The sequence below is a fragment of the Petromyzon marinus genome, chromosome 78, assembly GCF_048934315.1.
Source record: "Petromyzon marinus isolate PM22_M1 ecotype Great Lakes invasive population chromosome 78, UKy_Petmar_22M1.pri1.0, whole genome shotgun sequence".
Classification (NCBI taxonomy): domain Eukaryota; kingdom Metazoa; phylum Chordata; class Hyperoartia; order Petromyzontiformes; family Petromyzontidae; genus Petromyzon; species Petromyzon marinus.
Window position 1 is genome coordinate 2,473,835 of NC_133744.1, and position 9,686 is coordinate 2,483,520.

Here is a 9,686-nt window from a genome sequence, read left to right on the forward strand (position 1 = left end):
CACCACCACCACCCACTCACCACCACTCACTCACCACTCACTCACCACCCACTCACTCACCACTCACCCACTCACCACCACCCACTCACCACCACTCACTCACCACCACTCACCTCTCTCCGTCTCTCTTCTCGCCAGCCGTAATATTCCCGCGTCTTTCTCCTGACTTCCGCTTCCGCCGGAAACCGGATGCACACGAGGGAGACTTTAAATAATGTTTTATTTTTATATTTTAAATGTGTCAGGATTGAAAGTTAAACAAGGAAAAAAGCTGTCTGCTTAACAGCAACATGGAATAAGAAGTATATATTTGAAAAGCTAATATATAAATAAATGAACCATCCGTTTCCAATATTTGAGTTACTTCCGTTCAACGCTTCGGCCGCTCTCGTGACGTCATTACGTCCCAGGGCGGATGACGTCACTAAGACGTCATGACAGTCACAAGATGGACGTGGTTGATGGTGCACCTAGCCAGACACGGGAGCAGTAAGACCCATGGCACCTGCTGGGTCTGCCCAGTGACCTCCTCCTCGTGCACCTAGCCTGGCACACGCGCCGTGGTGACATCGCCGTCACAGGTGCATTTAAAATTGTGATACTCCGACTGATGCTCCTGTTGTTGTGGAGTAACTCATGCAGCCAGCTGTGGCTCTAGTATTTGGTGTTACATGTTGTTTATGTAGTTTATTGTTAAACATTCGGTCACAGTCCCTGTGATCACTGTTACATTGCTTTTATGGCTTTATTTTTTGGTGATTTCGAAAACGTTTTTTGGTTTGGCCATGTTTGTGTTTGTTGTAGTACTGAGTTAGACTGATGGCCTTAATCTAAGTTGTCTTGTGGTTGTTGTTGTAGTACTGAGTTAGACTGATGGCCATAATCTAAGTTGTCTTGTGGTTGTTGTTGTTGTTTGACTTGAATCCCACTGATATTTTTTGAACACAGCGTTGGTGTACGGTGCTTTTTTCAGGAATATTTTTGATGTTTTTTTTTCCGCTGGATTTTCTGTTTGCACAGTCACATAATCACTTTAAGACGTTTTTCACCCACTCACATAATCACTCACAGTACTTCTAGATTAGAATTTTTCGTGACTGCAAGGATTCATACTCTTTGGTTTTTTTCGGTAAAGTCACGTAGGTAAAATAAAAATAAAAGAAAACAATTAAATGACGACGTTTCGGAGGCAACACAAGCTTCCGTCTTCAGGTGGAACAGTCACAGCAAGATCGCTGCATCAAGTGGGGAGGCTCTGAGAGCCTCGAGCTTAAATACAGGCTAAGGGTGGGGGGGAGGAGCCAAGTAGGGGACATTGATGGGGGGGCGGGGCTAAGGGTGGGGGGGAGGAGCCAAGTAGGGGACATTGATGGGGGGGCGGGGCTAAGGTTAAGGGGGGGGGAGGAGCCAAGTCGGGGACATTGATGGGATGCGGGGCTAAGTTAATCCGTCTTTTGTTATGTTGAGGGTGCGGAGGATGCGGTGGGTCACTGCACGGGGACAATGGAGAAAATGGAAACAACAAATGGAAAAGTTCGGAAAGAATATTCTGCGTGCTTATAAGGTAGCTAAAGTTTTGACTTGGTTTATGACATCTTTCCAGTGGTTGCTTAATTTAAAACCTTCCTCGCGGTTGAAGTTGTGTCTGTGTTTGTGTATCTGGATGGCTTCATGGACAAATCTCTGGTAATAACCGGGAGGTTTGCATAGTACTTTGGTATCGGAGAAAACAATCTCATGAGAACCCGCTGTGTTGAGACAATGATCAGCTACGGCCGACGAATTCGTTCTGCCGTGTTTCAAAACATTATACCATAGAGCTCATTGCATTTCTGACCAACACCACCTGACCAGTGAATTAAAACATGTACATCTAGCCCTCAAGATGAACGGTTACTCTGACCGTATCATCCGCCAAGCTGTTTCCCCGACCATAAAGAAACAACCACTTGACACTCCGATCAAAATCATCACACTGCCATACATAGCAGGCGTTACCAAAAATATTTCAAAAATTCTAAACAAACACAAGATCCAGGTTCGATTCAATACAGTACACTAAATCCGTTATCTGATCCCATCTGTAAAGGATGTCATCCCTGACTTACAGTACCCCGGTGTTTACAAATTAAGTTGTACCTGTGGTGACTGCTATATCGGGGAGACAAAACGACATATTTCTGACCGAATCCGCGAGCACAAATCAGATTTGAAACACGGCAGAACGAATTCTTCGGCCGTGGCTGATCATTGTTTCAACACAGTGGGTTCTCATGACATTGTCTTCTCTGATACCAAAGTTCTCTGCAAACCTCCCGGTTATTACCAAAGATTTGTCCATGAAGCCATCCAGATATACAAACACAGACACAACTTCAACCGAGAGGATGGTTTAAAATTAAGCAACCACTGGAAAGATGTCATAAACCAAGTCAAAACTTTAGCTACCTTATAAGCGCACAGCATATTCTTTCCGAACTTTCCCATTGTTGTTTCCATTTTCCATTGCCCCCGTGCAGTGACCCACCGCATCCCCCGCACCCTCAACATAACAAAAGACGGATTAACTTAGCCCCGCACCCCATCAATGTCCCCGACTTGGCTCCCCCCCCCCCCTTAACCTGTATTTAAGCTCAAGGCTCTCAGAGCCTCCCCACTTGATGCAGCGATCTTGCTGTGACTGTTCCACCTGAAGACGGAAGCTTGTGTTGCCTCCGAAACGTCGTTATTTAATTGTTTTCTTTTATTTGTATTTTACCTACGTGACTTTACCGAAAAAAACAAAGAGTATGAATCCTTGCAGTCACGAAAAATTCTAATCTAGAAGTACTGTGAGTGATTATGTGAGTGGGTGAGTGTGTGTGTCCGGATAAACAACCCCCTACCTCCTCGCGGTGCTGGACGGGCAACTCTATAGTGGACAGTGCTGTGGAGGTTGGGCCAATTCCGATTGGCTCCTCCCCTCATGGCATGTGTCCACCACAGTGGCTAAACGGGGACTCTGGACGGGTGGTGCGAGGGGGTGGTAACCACTCCACCTTCAATTTTACCACTAAACTACGACTGAAATATGTAAATAATAAGCTTGTGCCGGAGGCCCCGGGGGGACAGGCGTCTATGACGTCTCCTGGCCAAACCCCAATTGGCGGAGCCAGGAGATTGAATCTCTACGCTCGGGGCTCCTCCAGAAAAATGAAAAGCCACTAAGGATGGCCACGTGGAATGTTCGAACGCTCACTGCGGAGGAGAGGCTGCCACTCCTCTGTCGGGAGCTGGACCGGTACCGCCTGGATCTCTGTGGTATTCAGAAGGTCCGGTGGACCGGTTCTGGCTCCTGTCACCATGAGGGGTGGACAATCCTCTACTCGGGGCAGCAGACTGCCAAACAACAGGGTGTGGCTCTTTTAAACAAAAAAATTAAGGGGGCGTGGGAGCCTGGCGGTGAGGTGTGGGAAGCTGTAAGCCCCAGGCTACTTTGGGCTCGCCTTCCCATCAACCGGAGGCAAGGAGTGGTGGTCGTGGTTACTTATGCCCCCACTGCAGATGAACATCCGTGGAGGGATGCAGGCAAAGCCGATGAGTCAGATGCCTTCTATGACCTGTCACAGGTGCTGGCTAAAGTGGCCCCTTGGGATAGAGTCATCTTGTTGGGTGACTTCAATGCCCGAGTTGGTCATGATGCTGGCACTTGGTCTGGAGTGATTGGAGGGCATGGGCCAGATCAGCTCAATAACATCGGTAGGAGGCTGCTAGATTTTTGTGCAGCCCATGGGCTTGTAATTACCAACACGCTGTTCCGGCATCGGCGCATCCACACAACATCATGGATGCATGCCGGGTCCAAGCAAGAACATCTGCTGGACTACATAGTGATGAACCAGCGGATGCGAGCCCATGTCCTTGACACCAGGACCTACCGTGGAGCTGATCTGCCCTCTGACCATCGACTAGTCATCTGTAAGATGCGCCTGCCATTCTTCCACTCCGGTGGTGGGTGTACACCCAGGACCCCATTCCAACCTAAAGTGGCCTGGTCTCAGTTATCTGATGAAAGTTGCAAGCGAGAATGTCATCATCGCTTGCGACTGGGGTTGGCATCGTCCCCCACTCCTCCTGATGTTGAGGGTAAATGGGCGAGGTTTAGGACTGACTCACGCAGCTGCAATGGCTGCTTTGGGTACGCGGTCCAGACCTCCCCAGAGACCCTGGCTGACAGAGGAGGTGTTCAGGATGGTTGAGAAAAAGGGACAGGCCCACTTTCATCAGCTACAGAATCCCACGTCAGAGAACGAGGAGGCTTACCGCAGCCTTCGCTCGGAGGTTCGGAGAGCCGTGAGGCACTGCAAGGATGGGTGGGGGTCGCGGGTTGCTGAGGCGATGGAGTCTGCCACAGTGGCCCGCGATCACAAATCTCTAACTCCATCAAAAAAGTAACCTGCAGCGCAACACCTATTACCATCATTAGGGGAAAAAACGGTGATCCAATCTCCGACCCCCAGGAACAGGTTTGCAGATTTGCTGAGCATTTCTGTGAGGTCCTGGGGGAGGGAAAATCCCTCGGCCAGGAAAACATCGTGGCACAAAGTGAGGATGACCCTGCTGAGGCTGCGGTGCCTCAAATATTGGAAGAAGTCACCCCCTGTGAGTGGCTGGCTGAAGTGCCATCTGTTGAGGAAGTACTGAAGGCGATCCGGAGTCTTGAGACCAGGAAAGGCAGCGGGCAGAGATGATCTCCCAAGTGAAATGCTGAGGGAGGGTGGCGTTTGTGCACAGACTGCCCTATATGACATCATAACAACAGTCTGGACCACTGGACGGGTTCCGCAGGATTGGAAGGATGCCCTGGTGGCCCCCCTCTTTAAGAAGGGGGACCGCACAGACTGTAACAACTACAGGGGCATCTCACTCCTCAGTGTGCCAGGAAAGGTCCTGGCAAGGATTATTCAACATCGCCTTGCCAGGCACGCTGAGGTGAGGCTTGCGGAGCCCCAATGCAGTTTCAGGAAAGGGCGGTCCTGCACAGATGCCATATTTTCTGTCCGTCTGCTACAGCAGTGGTGTAGGGAATTCCAGCAAGACCTACATCTCTGCTTTATTGACCTGGTCAAGGCCTATGATACCATCAGTAGGCCTGGGCTCTGGGTTGTTCTTCCTGCTTTTGGAGTACCTGACCCTCTGCTCACGATCATTAAGGACCTTTATGATGGTGAGCGGGCCCGGGTAAAACTACATGGCCGGGAGTCAGAGCCATTCCCTGTACACCTTTGGGTGCGACAGGGATGTCCTCTGGCTCCCACATTATCATCTATTTTGACCACGTAGTTCGTGAAGCCTTCAATACCTGTACCGGGGGAATCTTCATATGGTACAGATATAATGGGAGGCTGATTGATGCCCGGGTGCGGTCAAGGGATGGCTCCCTATTGCTCAACCACGTTATGTATGCCGATGATTTGGTAATAGCTGCTCATTCAGAGGAGGAGTTGGAGACGCTGCTGCTGAGACTGGAACGTGCCACTAAGAGATGGGGCGTTACCATCAGCCCCACTAAAACTAAGCACCTGCCTGGGTATTTGTACCATCGGACACTCCACCCCAACAGCTCCTAATCGGTGATGGGGCAGTTGTGGAGAGAGTGGAGAGTTTCCCATACCTGGGCAGTGTGCTTATGACCGGCTCCAGTTTAACAGCAGAGGTCTCACTCCGAATCAGTCGAGCGGCAATATCTTTTCATCGGTTTCGTAATACTGTGTGGAAGCTACCTGGTCTGTCGCTCCGCACTAAGCTTCAGGTCTTCTCGGCCACGGTCATTCCCTCCCTTCTCTACGCTTGCGAAATGTGGACCCCCCTAATGGAACATCTTCGCTGGTTAGAAACATTTAGGCTAGCCTGCCTACGATCCATCCTGGGTTTAACCAGGCTGGATTGTGTGGGGAGCTCACAAATCCTTGAAAGATCTGGGCAAGGTCCCATCGGTGAGCTCCTCCGACAGGCAAGCCTGCGTTTGCTGCGTCATGTAGCCCGCTTGCCCAGCCACCGCATGCCGAAACAGCTTTTGTTCGGCCGGATCGAGGGGGCTAAACGGGCGCGGCATGGGCTAGTGAAGAGATGGAGTAATGTGGTACAGGAGGATGTGGAGCTGAGTGGACTTGCCGATGACTGGTACAAGCGGTGTCAAGATCGGCCTCTGTGGAGGAGGCTCGTGAAGGACGCTACTGGGCAGTTGGAGGTAGTCGCCCTCCAACAACAACGGAGGGCGGAGGAGCGAAGCTCACAACGAGCGGAGCGCTGGGTGGCTAAAGCACAGCAGGTTGGCACAGTAGGGGGCACAGGTGGTGCATCAGCCAGTCATCTTAGTCAGTCGACCCGTGGCACCTGGGTCTGCCCCGTGACCTCCTGTCAGCGGGCGTTCAACACTTCACGTGACCTCAAGGTGCACATGGCCTGCCACAAGCGTCGTGGTGATGTCACCGCCACTTTGTGGCGAATGGCGGTTGTTTTTGAGCAGGTGGTTGAGTGTGTGGATGAGTGGGTGAGCTGGTGGGTGAGTGTGTGGATGAGTGAGTGAGCAGGTGGTTGAGTATGTGGATGAGTGGGTGAGCAGGTGAGTGAGTGTGTGGATGAGTGGGTGAGCAGGTGGGTGAGTGAGTGTGTGGATGAGTGGGTGAGCAGGTGGGTGAGTGAGTGTGTGGATCAGTGGGTGAGCAGGTGGGTGAGTGAGTGTGTGGATGAGTGGGTGAGCAGGTGGGTGAGTGTGTGCATGAGGGGGTGAGTGAGCGAGTGAGTGTGTGGATGAGTAGGTGAGCAGATGGGTGTGTTGATGAGTGGGTGAGCAGGTGGGTGAGTGAGTACGTGGATGAGTGGGTGAGCAGGTGGTTGAGTAGGTTGGCACAGTAGGGGGCACAGGTGGTGCATTAGCCAGTCATGTCAGTCATCTTTGTCAGTCGACCCGTGGCACTTGGGTCTGCCCCGTGACCTCCTGCCCGCGGGCGTTCGAGACTTGACGTGGCCTCAAGGTGCACATGGCCTGGCACAAGCATCGTGGTGACGTCACCACCACTTAGTGGCGAATGGCGGTTGTTGTTTAAGCGAGTAGGTGGGTGACTGTGTGAGTGGGTGAGTGATTGGGTGAATGGGTGATGGATTGGGTGAGTGGGTGAGTGTGTGGGTGAGCGAGTGGGCGAATGGGTGGGCGAGTGGGTGGGCGAGTGGGTGGGTGAGTGAGTGTGTGAGTGGGTGGGTGGGTGAGTGAGTGAGTGGGTGGGTCTGTGAGTGAGTGAGTTGGTGGGTGGGTGAGTGAATGAGTGAATGGGTGGGTGAGTGGGTGGGTGAGTGAGTGTGTGGATGAGTGGGTGAGCAGGTGAGTGTGTGGATGAGTGGGTGAGCAGGTGGGTGAGTAGGTTGGCACAGTAGGGGGCACAGGTGGTGCATCAGCCAGTCATCTCAGTCATCTTAGTCGACCCGTGGCACTTGGGTCTGCCCCGTGACCTCCTGCCCGCGGGCGTTCGACACTTGACGTGGCCTCAAGGTGCACATGGTCTGGCACAAGCGTCGTGGTGAATGGCGGTTGTTGTTTAAGCGAGTAGGTGGGTGACTGTGTGAGTGGGTGAATGATTGGGTGAGTGGGTGAGAGATTGTGTGAGTGTGTGGGTGAGCGAGTGGGCGAGTGGGTGGGCGAGTGGGTGGGTGAGTGAGTGGGTGGGTGAGTGGGTGGGTGAATTGGTGGGTGGATGAGTGGGTGAGCGAGTGGGTGAGTGAGTGGGTGAATGAGTGGGTGGGTGAGTGGGTGGGTGGGTCTGTGAGTGAGTGAGTTGGTGGGTGGGCGAGTGAATGAGTGAGTGGGTTGGTGAGCGGGTGGGTGGGTGAGTGGGTGGGTGAGTGGGTGGGTGGGTGGGTGATTGAGTGGGTGGGTGAGTGGGTGGGTGAGTGAGTTGGGTGGGCGAGTGAATGAGTGAGTGGGTTGGTGAGCGGGTGGGTGGGTGAGTGGGTGGGTGAGTGGGTGGGTGGGTGAGTGGGTGGGTGGGTGAGTGAGTGAGTGGGTGGGTGGGTGAGTGAGTGGGTGGGTGGGTGAGTGGGTGGGTGGGTGAGTGAGTGGGTGGGTGAGAGTGGGTGGGTGGGTGAGTGAGTGGGTGGGTGGGTGAGTGGGTGGGCGAGTGGGTGAGCGGGTGGGTGAGTGGGTGGGTGAGTGGGTGGGTGGGTGGGTGAGTGAGTGAGTGGGTGAGTGAGTGGGTGGGTGGGTGAGTGGGTGGGCGAGTGAGTGGGTGAGTGGGTGAGGAGCTACGGTGCGAGCGACACCAGCCGGCTGCTCACCCCGGTGAGCATCACCCTCTCAGGCAAGTCCATGGTGTTCGCAATGGCGAGGAGAATGAGGCAAGAGTGATTTGGTGAGTGGGTGAGTGTGTGGGTGAGCGAGTGGGTGTATGGTGAGTGAGTGATTTGGTGAGTGTGTGGGTGGGTGAGTGTGTGGGTTGGTGATTGAGTGGGTGTGTGGCGAGTAACTGTGTGAGTGGGTGAGTGATTTGGTGAGTGGGTGAGTGTCTGGGTGAGTGATTGAGTGGGTGGGTGAGCGAGTGGGTGAGCGAGTGGGTGTATGGTGAGTGAGTGATTTGGTGAGTGTGTGGGTCGGTTGGTGATTGGGTGTGTGGCGAGTAACTGTGTGAGTGGGTGAGTGATTTGGTGAGTGGGTGAGTGTTTGGGTGGGTGATTGAGTGGGTGGGTGAGCGAGTGGGTGAGTGTGTGGGTGAGCGAGTGGGTGCGTGGTGAGTGACTGTGAGTGGGTGAGTGATTTGGTGAGTGGGTAAGTGTGTGGGTGAGTGAGTGCGTGACTGTGGGTGGGTGGGTGAGTAAACAGAATAGATTATTCGTAGTTTATGATGCGCAATTTAACATCTGTTTGGCCAGATGGCGCCCGCGTTGTTATTGCTGGGACTACGACTTGCGAACGAGTCCCAGAGGTCTGTGTCCAACTTAGGAGATATTCACTCCCTCGCCTGGTACGCAGGAGGTCGTGGGTTCGATCCCGACTCTTGACGCCTGCTGCTGCTGCTGTATATTTGGAGTCTGCGTCTCTCTCTCTCTCCCCCTGGCCACTGCGTGGATTATTCTGCGGGTCCTCCGGTTTTTCCATTCCACGTTTAGAGAGTAGTATAGTGTGTCGTAGTGTATTGTGTAGTAATGTATGGTAGTGTAGTGTTTATAGTAGCGTAGCTATCAACCCATACGGTTTACCCCGTATTCTTACGCAGGGGAAATTGAGTTTTCAGGTCCAGACAGCGTACAGCCGTTTCAATACGGGCAAAAAAAAGTCTCCCTTGTGATGGGACTTCGTAGGATGCACTATGAGATGTATAAGGGGCACGGGGTGACCAATGAGGTCTGAATTGGTCTGTAATAAGGTAGGGCACCGATAAGGGGTTGACAGGGATGTGGCAGGGTGGACTCCCACGTTACTGCTCACTCATATTTTAGCTCTTACCCAGCCTTGCCTCGATGTCTTCGTTTTCAGTTCAGTTCAGTTTCATTTATTTAGATACCAGCTTTACTACCCGGCTTCGCCCCGGGACTTGGATTCACCACGCCCGGCCGCCTTTGTCTCCCTTGTAGCGAGGCTGAGTCGACCTAGGGGAGACCCAGGAGCGGTTAAAATAATCGTCACCGGTGGTGGCCGTGAGCTAGAATCAAACTCG

The 9,686-nt window shown here is 52.8% G+C and overlaps 1 protein-coding gene across 1 annotated transcript in view; it reads right to left on the bottom strand.

Annotated features, from left to right (window-relative positions):
* The window catches only part of LOC116957595 (origin recognition complex subunit 1-like), a 32,230-nt gene extending 32,010 nt beyond the window's left edge, over positions 1–220 (bottom strand). The window contains exon 1 of the mRNA XM_076056814.1: positions 114–220. The gene's annotated coding sequence lies outside the window, so the exon portion shown is untranslated. The remainder of the gene's footprint in view (positions 1–113) is intronic.
* Positions 221–9,686: the final 9,466 nt, after the last annotated feature.